The 16,744-nt window shown below is 31.8% G+C and overlaps 1 long non-coding RNA gene across 4 annotated transcripts in view; it reads right to left on the bottom strand.

Annotated features, from left to right (window-relative positions):
* Window positions 1-213: 213 nt before the first annotated feature.
* LOC142332844 (uncharacterized) overlaps window positions 214-16,744 on the bottom strand; it is a 54,629-nt gene continuing 38,098 nt past the window's right edge. For 3 of the 4 annotated variants that reach the window (XR_012758407.1, XR_012758405.1, XR_012758406.1), the window contains exons 2-3: window positions 6,963-7,134; window positions 214-556 (exon numbers count right to left, since the gene is read on the bottom strand). This is a non-coding gene — a long non-coding RNA (uncharacterized LOC142332844). Of the gene's footprint in view, window positions 557-6,962; window positions 7,135-16,114; window positions 16,139-16,744 lie in introns of those variants that run through there. The other variant, XR_012758408.1, reaches the window with a different exon arrangement.

Consider the following 16,744-nt stretch of genomic DNA (forward strand, 5'->3'; position numbering starts at 1 on the left):
TATCTTACTTTTATTATTATTAAGTATCCAGTTCCTAATGCCTGCGACTTGTACTTTCCTGGCTGATGCGCTCCTACTGTCAGTTCTAAGTCTCATTTATCTTTAGTGTAAGGTACTTTTGGTTGAAAACCAAATGTGAGGAAATCATTGACAGATGATGATTTTACTTGGTGAAAATCCATAATAAAAAATTGGAAAATGAAAAGAAATATATTTTTAATTTTCTCTAGTTTTATTTAGACATAACAGTATTTACAAACACAGTACACCTTCTTCAGATGTTACAGAATACTAAAGCTAAAATGTTAGATATAAAGAACAAGGTAAATGCAATAAATCGGTAGCGATAAAGATTAAGTGCAAAAGTAAGGTGTGAACATACCCGTATGTATTAGTTATATAAATTTATCAGTTAATTTCAGAAAATACTTCACATTGACTTGGAAAATCTATCAGGTTGTTGGATTCTCCTGGCAACGTCAAAAATTAATTTTGTATTTTCCTCTCTCCCAAAATACATGAAGCAATTTTTTTTTACTAAATTCGTTCAAATTCTCTGAAACAGAATAATAGTAATATAATATTAATAATAATAATAATTATTGATAACAAACTTTGAATTCTACATGGATTATTTATTTATTATTGTAATTTATTAAAAAAAGATTCATAATGTACTGAGAAAATCTTTTTACTTTTTTTTTGCAGAATTTTAATTATCCTGATTATAATATTTTATACAATCAATTCTGTATTCCTCAATGAAGTTTATTTAAACTTATCATAGAATTCTTTTGTAATTTGATAAGATATACTACTGATGGTAAAATGCAATACATTTACTGAAGAACAAAGATCACATGAGAGAGAAAAAGAAAGAACACCGTAGACAAACAAAAACTTAGGAAGAAGCTGCCAAACTATTTTTTGTTTAGTTAAAAATACATCTAAATAGATGTGTGTTCTCAGTTGTGGCAGGGTGGGAGGATGTACTGGCCGGTTCATCGATGTGATCGTGGTCGCCGGACGGTTCACATGTGACCAGTGGGTATTTCACAGTGAAATTTTGCAGGGCGACAGCTTTAGGCCAAGTACGAGCCCGTCTCTGCCCCCGTTTGTGGATAGGCTGCAGAGGCTCCCGCCGAGTCATCCAGTTGAAGCTACATAGCCAGTGCCTCAGAGCAAGAAGGTGACTGCAGAGATTGTTAGGGGTGGTGACTGTCCAGGCATCCTCCAAGCTAGAGGGACACTTAATGAAGCCAGGCGTGCACATAGGACAGGTATTAGTAAAGCTAGAAGAGTTAAGTGGGCTGACCTGCTTTGAAATTTTCAAAATAAATTATGGGATGTAAATTATATTCACGAAGAGACATTGAAATAAAAAGGAGGACATGAAATAAAAATTGGGACAAACATAATATCATAACTATTATAAAAAAGACTTTGCAAAAAATGAGTGGATAAAATCACAAATTAACTAGTATTTATTCCTGGTTTGTAAAATATAACTTTATAAAATATTAGACATATTCTTTAATTACAAATTATTAGAAGATTCTTTGTTATAATTACACACTATAATTTATTTTCACCTGGCTGATGGTGTGGCTTAGACCCGGTTATTAACGAACTTTCTTTTGCAGTACTACTGTAATAGAATACAAAATCAAATATTAAAATGATTTTTCATAATTCTGACAAAAAATCAATGAAATACAGTATTTATATTTTTAATTGGAAGTCATTATTAGTTGTAAGAAATTAATAAACTTAATTGCGCTTATTATATTTATTGCTCAGGGTAAAAATCACTTAGAAAGCAAGTTAGAATTTTTTCTGAATCCTTTTAAATTTTAATTCTTTTGTTCAATATTTTATACTACCCCCTTTCTTTTTTCTTTCTTTTTGACATTAGTTCCATTTCCAGTTTTATAAACTAGAACTATGATACCTAACGATTCTATATCGTAGTTTTTCTTACTAATGCATCACTTCTGAACAATAATTAAGTATTTTTTATATTTGTAAACAGATTATGATTTTTAAATTCATGAATTAACATTATCTTTTATTATAGCATTCATTATTTTCAATAATTTTATTTAAAGTTTTTAATTTTATAGAAGACCTTTTGTTATAAATCCAGCTGTAATTTGGTAATAAATGTAATCGATTCAAACTAATGCATAAATTAAAAAATAATACATAACGCTTTCAAAAAAAAGGAAAAAGAAAAGAGACATTCACGTTTAATTAAAAACTAGAAATTATGTTTAATTAAACATTAAAAATTCAAACAAATCGGGACGTAGATAATTTGAATTCTCTATACATTAAAAGTTTTGAACATACAGTACATTATTATGAAATAAACAGTATATTTGTTAGAATCATTTTCACTAGCGTAAATTTATTTTACGGATATTCCAATTGCATCATTTTGATCATCATCATATCTCAACCCAAGAATTGAATGACTGAGATTCATTCATCTCTTTAACATTTTATAGGGTACAACTCTGCAGCCTAAAAACAAAATATATTTTTTTTACTTGGTTGGTAGACTTAAACATTAAATAATGTATTTCCATCAAAAGTGGACATCCATTACCAAATCTGTGGCAGTCAGGCCTTGGTACATCCATATATGTACCACGGACCATTCACAGTCAGTGCACTTACCATGTGGGCAGTGATACATATGTATAACATAAATTTTTTGTCATTTTTTGTAACATTCTTTTTTTATTTTAAAAATAAAATAAGAACAAGAAAATTGATAATACAAAATGTCTATTACGTCTGTTTAACCCCACAAATGAGGAAAACATTGACTGTGCACGTGATATGGTTTTCTTAAACAGACAAGTAATTACTGATGAACTGGCACATCGTCTGCAAATTAGTCACGGATCTGCCTACGAAAACATCCGCAACAGACTTGGGTTTCATAAATTCTTGCAAGATGGGTCCCAAAACAACTCACACAGTCGCATAAACAAACGCCCTTGGACATCTGCCAAAAACAGTTGGATCGCTATGGTAACAAACGGGACATCTTCATAGACAGAATCATCACTAGTGACGAAACATGGATCCATCATTGCATGCCAGAGAGTAAATGGCAGAGTATGTAATGGAAACACCCGAATTTGCCCGGCAAAAAAATGTTCAAGTCCCAACTGTTCGCAGGAAAACTGATGCTTACGGTTATTTGGGACTCACAAGGCCCAGTACTGGAACATTATGAGAAAAGGGGCATGGCAATAAACAGTGTGCGTTACAGTGAGATGCTTACTGGCAAGATGAAGCCTGCAATTCGAACCAAACGCTGAGGACTGCTGTCGGAAGGTGTTGTGTTGTTGCACGACAATGCCCGTTCACATACTGCTGCCCACACTGCTGTAGCGATCCAGAAACTAAACATTAAAGTACTGGTTCATCCTCCATATAGTCCTGATTTTGCCCCTTCTGACTACCACTTGTTTGGTCCACTCAAAGAGACATTAATAGTTGATTTACCTTGGACGAAACAGTGAAAAAAGCGGTGCATTCTTGGGTTGCAACTCAACCGAAAACCTTCTTTTATGAGGGCATCATGACCAAGTGCGTTGGAATGCAAGAGGACGTTGAAAAATGATGAACATGTAAGTTTCCTATTTGTATTGCAATAAAATTTATAACTACGTTGCGGATAATAATTGACTTACTCTCATATCTATATATACAATATATTATATTTCAGCTTCCGTGAAGCACAGAATTAGAGAAACAATCTTACCTTTAATCTTTTATTCTATGAAAGCACTTACAGGCCTAAGCCCAGTGTTGTATTTTATCATTTTAAAACTGTTCACAGTCGCACAATAAAAATTTTAGCTTTTTACATTTTGTAAAAATATTTTGTTTAAAAATAACAATTTTTAATATTATGTGTTTTAGTTTGTTCATCATTTGATAAATCTGTACCTCTGAACGATATCTAGGTCTATTTTTCATGATTAATATTGTTCATTGGCCATATTTGGAAGCAAAGTACTTTTTGTATGTTAAAAAGTAAACTGCATAAAAATATCTTATGTCCATTCAGTAAGATAAACCGAACTATCCTATGATATGTAGGCTTGTTTGGTTCAAAGCAATATATAATATTCCTTTCCTAAGTCCAGTTCTCACTAGGGATATAACTATTTTATCACTTTTGTCCTAAACAGGGGTTGTGTTATGTCCACCACTATTGCATTTATGTTTTGAATTAATGCAGTGTCTAATCTAGCTGTTTATGTATATAATTAGTCATGAATAGACGTCAAATTATGATGAATTTAGTTCTTAACTGAACTGCTTTGGATAAAAGATAAAGTTATTACTATCATCTTTAATTATTAAAATGTTAATAAAGTAAACATTCTAACCTAACACCTCTTCAGGCTGATGAGAAGCTTTTTAATCTATTAAAAGATTTGATCCACCTAAGTTTTAATTATTTAGTGGTAGTATTAACATGAACTTTTGTAGACACAGAATATTTATATCATATCGATTTAATTTTTTTTAACCGTAACCTTACATTTTCTTATTTGTATGTCTTACTACCAGGGGTCTTAATTATATATAATTGAAATAATTTTTAAGGATAAATAAAATTAGTTAGAATTCGTAATCATATTAAGTTAATGCAAGGCATTGTTCTAGGTTATGTTAGAAAGTTAGGTTAGCTTTTCAAAATAAGCCTGTAATCATCAACAAGACTGTTGATGAACAAGTGATAAAAATACCATTAAAAAACAATAACACCTCATACGTAGCTGTAAACTCTAAATGATAGATAGTGATCTATTCTAATGAATTTAAAATAGAACTACATCTTTTAAAGAACTACTTGATGTAAGAAAAAACAGCCCGAATCATGCAGTCAGTTAATTGGACTTCAAGATCAAATAATGTATTAATCTTTCAGCAGTTGATTAATTTTCGTTTACGTTTTATTTCAAAGACTAGGGAAAATGGGGGAAAAAATTGGAAAAACAGCTGCATTTCCCTTTAATACATTCTTCTACTGATGAAGAGAAAAAGGTGTATGCATTTTTGAAGACAGATAATAGCGACTTCTTTAATGATTCTGGAAACAAAAATAGGCTATTAACAATAATTATGATTCAGTTTGATAGTAATTCGAATACCACTGAAGTCTGATGTATTTCACGTATGACAAAATGGGTCGCAGGTTATTGGCTATGAATTAAAAGGTATTCAAGAAATACCATCATTCACTTCAACAGATGATTCGATTGGTGATCTCAATTATTTGCCTTGCAATAGCTTTAATCTACTACAAACTGGTGCATACACCAATCACATAGAATCAACATGGCAAAAGACAAAAGAAATGCATAAGCAACGTTTTGGTACCCACCAAGAACTTTTGCAGTCATATTTGAGCAAATATACGTATGTGGTGTAAAAGGTATCTTTATAACGCTTTTTTATTTTTGTATACACGTTTCAGAGGAATAGCCTTACAATTAAAGTTTTGTTTGACGTTTGTAATTTTCAAATAAAATTATGTTAATCAGGTCTTTCTCTTTCAATTTAATGCCCGTTAAGCATTTTTCATTGTTAGAAAATTTTTCGCATCGTCATAACTATTAAAGTTTTGTTTGGGGTGGACCAAACCGCATAAGTACCTACAATAGGCAAACAAAAATAATAACACTTATTTTAAGCTATACTAAAATAATATAAGAAAAACTTACCTCAGTCAATAATAAGGATCATCTAAAATAATGTACAAGATGAAACAATAGCTGTTAAAAACAATGAACACAGAAACGATAACCTAATTTGAACTGTGTAAACAAGCCGAGACTGACCGCTGTATTTCATAAGCTTCGTTCTGTCACCACGTAATTTCTCTGCGCTCCCCACCCCTGCAACAAACGTCCGGATAAACAACAAACCTTCAAACGCCACAGCAAAAATAAATTACGAAAACTAGCCCGCCCTCTAAAGTGCACTTCCTAGACTGCATTGTTTCATCTCTCGTAACACAACCAACCGACCAACGACAGCTTAATATTTATGTTTGTGTTCGCAAACACACATTTAGTATGGATTTAATTCAAAAATTATAATTAGAGATCACAAAGTAACATATAATTAACAGAGCTGAGTTACAGCTCAGGCATCACTCCATAATCTGTAATACTTATATGAGTTTTACGCGTTAAAAAAAAAATAATACGCAAACGGGGGTACCGCACAGCGCTACTAGTTTAACCTTGACCAAAGACTGGTGTAGCGGCGATTGGAGAGGGTGACTCGCATATCACATCGCAAAGTAAAATGTAGACAGCGCGTCGGCATGCAGTTCCGTATATGATTGCAGGATGTTTATAACGTTATCCGACATGAATTAAACGAACATTTATAATCGGTTTCTTTTAAGTTAATTTATTTTACTCGCAATTACAACATCCAGAGTACCCGCATATTTTTTTTTTCTTTTCCTCCGGACCAACCGTTATGTATCGCTTCACAGAATGAGATGAAATAGCAATTTTATAGCGTGTGAAAATATCATGCCTGACCGGGATTCGAACTCGCGACCTCTGGATGAAAGGCCGAGACGCTATCACTCGCACCACGCGAGTTAACCGCTCACTATCACGCGCATTTTTTTTAAATTGTTTTTTTTTTCACGTTATGAATTTTGATAATAATGTAAGATAATGTCACGCGCAACCCGAAATCGAACCCAGAACGTTTTATCCGACAGTACTATCTTCTCGCAATTATTATTTTCATACTGTTTACTATAATAAAATTAATATTAACCCGTAATTTAACAATCTGTTTTATTTTATTCGTTTATTACAATAAATGAAGCTAAATGTATTATAAAAATGACATTAGAGGTTACATATTAATGAAACGTGTAAATAGATTAGATTTTTTTTTACCTCCGGGTCCACAGTTAAGTTATCGCTTCAGAGGATGAGATGAACAATTTGTAGCGCGTGTGAAAATGCCATGCCTGACCGGGTTCGAACCTGGGACCTCCGGATGAAAGGCCGAGACGCTACCACTCGCGCCACGGAGGCCGGAAAATAGATTAGGTTGCATAATATTAACCTAAAATACAGAAACATCTTATATTACAGATCTAAATTACAAAATAACTACAAATAAATTGAAAAAAGTAATAATTTAAATTTTTACTGAGGGCGGTAACATATATAATGAAGGGTCGGAAAGAAAAATGATGTATTAATTTAGTAATTAATATTTCTGAAAATCAAACAAATTCATGATGATCTTTTACTCTTTTTTCTATTTTCTTTTAAAAGAATACATTTTTTGTTATATAAGAGAATAAGTGTTTTTGATAAAAAAAAACTTTTTTATCAGATACATTTTTTATATAAAAGAAAACTGAAAAAAATCGGTTAAGATGACACAATGTAACGATATTTTTTTTAATATAATCGATTAAAAAAAAATCGTCGATTTCGGAACAGTTACAATGAAAGAAGTTTCTAAAATTCTGTCATATTGGAAACCACATACTGTATTCATTCCATCAAAGTGGATTAATTTTTACCCCCCTATAAATCTCTGATGCGAGAGTAGTCTACCTACATTTGACTAGGGACTAATAGCTCTATCTACGCTATTATCTATTTTATACCTGAATATAAGTTTTAAATATTTAACTTTAACAGTAAAATGACTGCTAACTAAGATGCAATTAGCAACAGTTCCAAAGACTGGACTGCAGGTCTATATGCCATCATTAGGTAGCCTAACGAGGTAGCACAAGAAAAATTAGTTAAAAAATAAAAATTGATTCATTAAATTTTAATCTCCCTCATCTAGAGTTGAAAACGATTTGTTTGTTTACGTCACTTGTATGAAAGGGACAATTCTGTTCATACATTTTGTAAATTAATCATAGTAAACGATATTTTCTCATTAAAGCACAATAATTTTTTTGATTTATTTATAACTGGAAAATAACTGATTTTTTTTTTTGTTGCAAACCCCAGAAATACATATATATGACAAATATCAGCACGCAGGAACCGATCAGAATAGATTACGTAATTGTAAATTTCTATGTTTGAGTTTATCGTTCAAAGAACTTTTATTCTGTTAATCCATATATCGATTGCATTCATTGTAATTTTCCTTATATTATATAAGCCTTTTTTAATATTGTATCAAAAATGTATTCATAATCGATCGTTAGAATTGAAGTAATATACTCGTGCTTGTAATGAACCACTGTGACACATAATGTGTTTTTTCATTCCATTCTTTTTATATTCTTCTGAAGACGGATGTAACAGGTGAAAACCTTTCGATATATTTTATCGATAAGAGATTGTAGATTGTTGTTATTATTATATAATTTTTATTTCTTTTTGCAGGGAAAAAGGATGGATATCATCAGATGTGGAAGAAATTTATAAATCATAAAGATTTATTATAATTAAAATTGTAATATTACCGTAATGTATAAGTCGTTTTTACTATATTATAAGCCTGTAATGTGATATGTATCGTAGACATAAATATTGTTAGGCTGTTCTTATCAAGGTTTTGCCACGGTTTCCCTTGATACAATAGGGCAAATGCCGGAACAGTTCGTTTAGTTTTCCGTGGAATTTAATCTTTGATATCATTATTCTCATCTAAAATAATAAAAATAAATATTTATTTATAATTTTATTTTTTGTAGTTTTTTTTTTCATTACCTGCTTAATGCCGAATTAATGTGACCCCCATTTAACCACTAAAAGTTGAAATTTAGCTCAAATACTTTTTACTTCCTTTACTTCGTACAAGGAAGTAAAACGGATTAATTTTCTATCGGCTAAATGGCGCTCTGCGGTATTACAGCAACCGTGTCCGTGCTGCATTATACATCGGTTTCAAAACAAGCGGAATGGCAGAGGAGGGCTGATCGCACGGCCACCAAGGAACCTGAACCTCATTAGATTTCTTTTTGGGAGGGCATGTGAAAATCATTATTCGGAAAAAAAATCCGCAACATCAACCATCTACAGAAGAGGGTTGTTGCAGTGCGACGGTAGCATACATTACACTCGACATCCTGACGAGTACGTGGGAAGAGCCGGATTACCGTCTGGACATTTGCAGGGCAACGAACGGTACATATATCGAAGTACACCAAGAAAAACTTCAGAATCTACCCGTTAAGGATAGACACTAATGCACAGTAAGTAAGTTATACTACCTTAAATATAATGCCGTTTAAATCGTACTTGAAATCAAACAGTTCTTATATAAACACTCTGTATGTATATTTATTTGCGAGTAAAATCATATTTCTATGGTTTGCATAATTTTTCCATACGCAACAGACATCCACACGTGGATCTAACTTACGAAGGATATCTCTAAAGTAAATTTAAAGTAAAGTTTTAAGCGATTCAACGGAACATTTTGGCCGATAGGTTATATATAGTAAATACAATTTGATCCTGTGTTAATAAATTGTACTAAATCGCCTGAAGTTGTGTTTATTTTTTAGTATAATACAATTTTTAACTGATTTTAATTTTTTTTTTCATTTAATTAAATATTTTGTGACGCTCATTGTCATGAATTTATCACGGTTATGTATTTATCATGATTTCCCTTGATCTATCCAGGAAAATCTTGAGCGGTTCTTTTACTTTCCCGTCTAAATAACGCAATAATAGAGCTGTAGTTCTAGAAGGAAAAAGTATCGTAATCTGTCCGATTTGGGCATATGCGATTTTCGCCGGATCTTGACGTTTTCGCATCTACGGAATCCAAAAAAACAGGATGGAAATTTTCCGAATGTTAATGTTCGTATGTACGAGTGTGAGAGTTCGGTGTTGGCCTCTAAATCTTCGACCAGATCAACCGGACCGATTTTGACCATAGACGGTCAGTTTATTTCTATATATGGGGCGTTGATGCGTTAAATTTTCAACTTAAAAACTCAAGGGGGCGAGGCTGTAGAGCAAGGGCACCCTCAGTATCTCGAGATTTCACCTAATTAAAGTCATATTTTTTTAAAAAAAATAAAAATATTTGCGAAATCGCACACCTCCACCCCAATAAATGCTTTAAACTACTGCTATACGAGTATATTGTGACGTCAAAGGCGAGCGGTAAAATTAAATAATATTTAAAGTGTAAAAAAAATAATTCGGACTGGCCGGGTCTCGAACTCGATCGGCCGGTTAATTAAGTACCTGGTGCGTTAAGCCTCACAAGCTGCAACAATCTTCCGACGATATAAGCGAAATTTGTTCTGTAACTTGTGAAATACATTAGTGCCGATTGTTGCCTCTAGTACCGTCACACCTGCGCGAATTAAATACGGTATGCGCGCGCGCGCGCGCTTTAGTTAGAATCATTGAATTAAGTAAACGAATAAATATATTTAAATAAAATAATAAATATTTTTAATTAAGTTGTGTGTGTAAGCCGTGCATCAGAATTAGAAATAATGGCTAATTGAAGACTACAGAATAAAAAATTCACAGTCCATTTATTTTATTCTATTTCTATAAAAAATTATATTTTATTTATATATTTTTGTAATTTTTTTTTTTTTTTTTTGAGTAAAATCAAAACTAGTAAACGGTCGCATAACTTCCCCAGATTTCCTCTTGACTGATTTTTATTTCAAATACGCCATTGATATTTAGAGTACAATCGCGAAATATTTTTAAATATCGAGTAATAAAATTCGAGTCAGATTTGAACCCCTTTGTCAAATTACGTTTTTACTATAAAAATTATGCAGTATTGAAAGTATATCGAGGAAAAAATCAAATTTCTTAGTAAAACATTTTGTTTCCTAGTCGATCTCCCCTTTATCAAATTATACTGCTTTAGATTATTTAAAATTTAAAAAATATATATATAAAGCTGTAATGAGGATTACTTGAAATTACAAAAAAAAAACCTCAAGAAGAAAATATGTTTCTTCAATTAAAATTTAGATATGCTTAAATTCAAATAGTTGGCTGGCCAGGTAAAATTAAATAAGTCTTGTCTGGTAAGGTAAAATGTTTTGCCTTAATTCTTGCCAGTTTGGTAAAATTCAGCCAGACTGTAGATCCAAATAAAACGCGATGGTTTTTCTTTTCTTTATGAAATCTGAAGTGAAAAATCGAAAGAAATTGGTTTGAGAACTGTATTTTTAGTAGTTTCTGAGAAATCGCGGGTTAAAAGACAAACGATGTGTACATTTCCCGCATTATATGCTTCCGTTACTGACCCGTTTCAAAAAAAAATTTAACGTAGGTTGTTTATTTAAAAAACGATTAAATTATTTCATTCTACATAAACAATATTACTGTGCCGATAAACTTTGAAATTATACCGATTAGAAAAGTAAAAAAAAAAAACTCAATTTCCTGTATCCTGTTAACCGTGTAAACAAATATAAATAATTAACGCCTTTTGAATTGTGAATTATTATATATTTAGTCGCTTAATTTAGTTATCTCGATATTATTTCATCTGTTTTTATATTTATGGACTTTAATCGAACCTAACTTTATTTTTTAATCGATAGTGAAATTTGTCATGCCGACCTGATTAAGGTTTTACCACGGTTTCCCTTGATCCATCCGCACAAATGCCGGGACAGTTCCTTTTTTTTTATTAATGAAATAGCGTATTTACGCGTTCCCGAGTATTATATACTCTTATATAATATATTATTCTACACTAATCGGAATAAAAAAATTATTTATTAACTTAATTAAACCCCAAAAGAAAAATTTAAGAGGTATCTTTCACTTTCACGTCTCGATTGAAAGTAGATGAATAACTTTAGGCGACAAATCAAATAGTGTAGTGCGGTGGTGTGTAGCTTTTATTTTATATATAGTCAGTTCGATTCACGGTAAGGGTGTGACATTTTTTATCATATGATCAACATCTACATTGATTCACTATAAATGTTGAATATCTCACTAGAGAGACTAAATTTGAACCGCAGTTCTTCTGCTACGTCAAATATTAGACGTAATAACTTCCTGATAGCCGTGCATGATGACCGAATCGGTCGCTGTTACCATCAACTATACCATGTTTATCGTTCATTTATTTTTTTTTTTTAACGACGAATTAATTCACCGCAGAAGCTTACAAAGAAACTTCTAAAGCGGGAACGAGAAAATGGAAATTTGTAGCGTATGAAAAATACAGTGTCTGGCCGGGATTAGAACCCGGTACTCTGAATGAACGGCCGAGACAGCTACCGCTCGGCTACGGAAATCGAGTAATTAATTTTATTTTTCGCTTTTAAGTCGGTTCAGCTATTAATTGATTGTTTTGTTATACGTTTACCATAACTAGGCGGCAATTCAACCCACGACTTTCAGTGTAACAGGGGGAGCAGTTCTTTTTCCGTTGTTACAATCTTCATTCGTTTTATTTATTTAATTTTAAATATTTAGCGATATTTGATATCAAATTTCTATGCGCGCGCGTGCGATTGTTTTAACGTGTACTTTTATATTAATAATAAAGTCACCTGATTTGAGGTTTGTCCGAAATGGAACGTTAAATAAACGGTAACTATCAGTTCTATTTTATTTATCGTAAATACAGGGTGATTTAGGAGGAAAGGGAAATAATTTGGGAACCGATTCTAGATTTTGAAATAAAGGAAAAAGTTCACGTACAAACATATGTCCGAAAACGTTTCTTTGTAAAGTTACGGCTAGCATAGATTTCGCTCGGATTTCAGTTCCTCGGTGAAATAAGTCATACTGAAATTTTTAAGGCGTTATATAAGGGGTAAAATTGATGTTTTTGACCTGAAAAATAGAATAAAAAAAAAAAAAAAAACAGAACTATCATCCTTTATTTTCACGGTATCCAGCGTATAACAGAAAAGTTCAGTAACGAAAAGCACGTTTTTTAGGTTTGAAGTAGAATAACTTTGTTAAACAAACTTGTAGAGCGTTTAATTCTAAAAAAAAATCGTTGTAATATACTCTATGGAAAAAAAACTTTAAGGATTTGTAAAAATAAAAACAACAGTTTTCTTTTTTTTAGTAAAATATGTTTAACCTTTGAAAAAATAATTTTAATTTACTTTTTAAAAAAAATACTCACTGCGGTTTATATATTTTTTTAAATTGGAAAATCCCACCCCAAAAATTTCTCCCCGTGACACGTTCTAGTAAGAAAGGGCCTAATTTTTTGTCGATCGTGCCGCATCAAACGTTCACCGAAAATTACGGCTGGAAATTTGATCCGACTGGAGCGTGTGGTTTTCTTCACACCACCGATGTGAATTTCACGTGTTGTTTACGCCGTTACGGATACAAGCAGCTTCGTCCGAAGATAGTACGAACGAGATTTAAAAGTAATTATGTTAACCCGCTGAAAAAACTCTTCCGGCACGGTCACCAAGCTTGAGGTGTTGTATTTTCTGGCCGTGACAAGGATTCAGTCCTTGACCGTGTAATGTCATCCGTATTGTACTTTGTAGAATGTCAAGTAGCGTAGAAATTCTTCCCGAGCTCGTTTTGGAACTAAACTGTACTACTTGAAGAATTTATTTCTTTTCATCGGCTTGTAACGGTTCGCGTTCAGATGAAACACGAGTGCTGCGAAGTGTACTATTCTCATGAAGATTATTAAATTCTACAAATCAGTTTGTTGTTTGCGATCTAAATTTATTACGCTAAAAAGTTGTTTTTAATTTTCATAAATTCATTCGCTGTTTTCTGTTAAATTTTGTTCCGTTTTGTTTTTAATAATAAAATTTGATATTTTTTTTTGTTTTTCGTAACTTCATTTCATCAATTTTCTCAAAATTAAGTTCTCTACATGTTTTCTTAATAGAATTTAAGCATTTTTCAGTCGTTTAACAAAGTTATTGTACTTCAAACCTAAAAAAAACCTGTTTTTCGTCACTGAATTTTTCTGTTTTACGGCGGTTATTGTAAAATCTATGGGAGATACAATATTGGACCTGCTTTATTCGATTTTTCATAAGAACCCGTCAAGTTTACTCCTTTCATGACCCCCTTAAAAATTAAGACGTTTCGGTTAGTCTGATTTGCTTAGTTTTTACACGATAAGGTTTCCGATTTAAGTCGTGAAGAATCTTACAAGATGTGTATTTTACACGATCTTGGTGCGATAATTTACCCTATAGATTTTTTTCGGACCGGCAGATATTCTTTTTTGAATAATGGCCTACGGAGTCCTGACGAAAGGTGGCCTATTTCGTTTTGAGTTTGAAACGGACTCCGTTGTGCGTCGTTTTTTAACCGAATCGTGTACTACTACTATTTATCGGGATACTGACCAATCCAAAGCGTCCTCGATAGCAGCCCTTTCCTCGATGGAATACTGTATTTTAGAATAAACATAATCGTAAAGAACGAAACTATATCGCACTGTAGCTGGAACAGTTTACAACCGACAAAAATAGACTATTAGTAATAGCAGTGTTAAACGCGACGCTAAAATAACTGCAGTTCGAGCTGATTAATTTGATTTTAAGTCGCTCGCCCGGTATTACAATATTGAAAAAGCTGCTTCAGAAGACCTTGTATTTTTCTCAAAAGTCTGTATAAGTGTATATTTATTTATACATATATTCAAATATTAATCCTTTAGGCCTTTTTTTGAAAAAAACGTGCTTAAATTAAAATAGTTCTATGTGAATTTTTGTTTTGTACCGGTAAATGATTCGTGTGATTTAGTAAATTAAAAATTCTGATGTTTCCCCGCATTTACGAACGGTAACATTTGTTAAGAAGTAAACGTCTATAATATTTAATAAAAATTAAAAATTGTAATTATGTAGTAACGAATTTCTTCATTTGCGCGCGCGGGTGTGCGTGCGTGCGAACTCTTGCATTACTGATAAAGACATATACACATATAGTTTTATCAAGCTGTAACATTAGATTTTATTAAATAATAGAAAGCTTCATCAACAACCTCTTGTAAATAAATTTGTACCTTCAAAACTAGATTGTATGTTAGTTAAATCTAGTTTTGAAGGTACAAATTTATTTACTGTAATACATAATTTGTGCTAGATTTAAAAAAATTCAATTATAATAAAAGCGAAGTGTTTAATAAAAAAAAAATTAAATATAAATAAAATAAATGTAATAAGTAAATTACTTATAGTAATAAATGCTTTAATAGAAAAACAATAGTTCGATTGGCAATGATAAAATAAAACAATAATTTATAAAATTGTATGGTTCATACGCTCTCAGAGGTAATTATTTTTTTGTTTTATTTTATTGGGAAGACGCATAGTAAAAACAACTTGTCAGTCTGACTACTGCGACGATGGTGTGGCGAGAGGGGGGAGATGAAACAAATGCAGCAGGTGGCTAACTTCACTCTGATTGGCTACCCTCGGACAGTACTGGTCACGCGATGGTACAACAATTCAAATACAACCGTAAATGTGCGTACATGTGTACGTACGTGTGTGTGTGTGTGTGTGTGTGTGTGTGTTGCTGTCGAATAAAGTCAAAGTTAATATCCCTATTATATTTCTTATATAGACGTTCGATATAATTAAATTAAATCAAGATTTGTTGATCATTTTATATCTATTATTACATTTTATTTAAAATAATAATTTTTTTTCTTCAAATTTTTGTTTTATTCCCGAGACATTCATTTATGAATATTTAACGACATTAATTGAGATCGGTGAATAAACGGTAAGCTATTTAGGCGTCGAACCCAGGACATTCCAGTAAATCGGTATATTCTTTATAACGATACAGATGCGAATTATTTTCTTAGCTTCATTCTCGTTACCCGACTTAAAACATAATATATTTAACACGAAATACATCTAATATATCACTCACGAAATACTCTTACAAACATATAACTTGTTTATTTTTTCGATACTGTTTAGCCGCTATTAAGAGATAAATAAACAAATTTATTATTATTAAATTTATTTTGTAAAAATAGACGAGAGTAAATTGGGTTCTAACATTTTTAATCTAATAAATAATTTGAATAACACATACACAGATAAAACAACTGCCAATAATAATTGGCCAATAATATTAAAAAAATAAATACAACTCACCTTAATCAGTAATAAGAAATATCTCAGTAAAAAGATGTAAATTGGATGACGTCAATGTTAACTGGAAGCATTACGTATTCAGTCGGCTATCTACCGATAATTCCCGCCAATAACTAACTACAAAACAAAGCATCTCGGTGAATTTCTTTAGTTAGACTCAATTCTCTATCGCATAAGGGATTTATTTATTAAAGCGCGTCAGACTGTTAAACTTGAACCTTTGTAGTCGGCTGGAGTGAGTAATATTTTACATAACTGTGTTCAACAACGGGCGCTGGCCAGACAGCGCGGGAAGGAACTTGTCGTGATCTTAATACGCATTATTAAAACAAATATTCATAATCTATTTTATATTAAACAATTTATTAATCTAAACTGCCAACAAATTAATATCCGGTTATTTTTTTCTCTTTATTTATGAAATGAATTTTTAGGGTGTAAGATTATTGAGCCTGTCTGGGATTAGGGATTCGAAACCAGAACCTTTTGCAACATATCTTTATTTTCAAACGGTTTTTTTAATACAAGAATCAACAGTGTAATTTATTTATTAATCTATCTTATTGTACGCATTTTTAAATGTAATAATTGTATTTGTTAAACTGGAATATTTGAGTAGACAATGATTCA

Source organism: Lycorma delicatula, chromosome 12, assembly GCF_047948215.1.
Source record: "Lycorma delicatula isolate Av1 chromosome 12, ASM4794821v1, whole genome shotgun sequence".
NCBI lineage: Eukaryota > Metazoa > Arthropoda > Insecta > Hemiptera > Fulgoridae > Lycorma > Lycorma delicatula.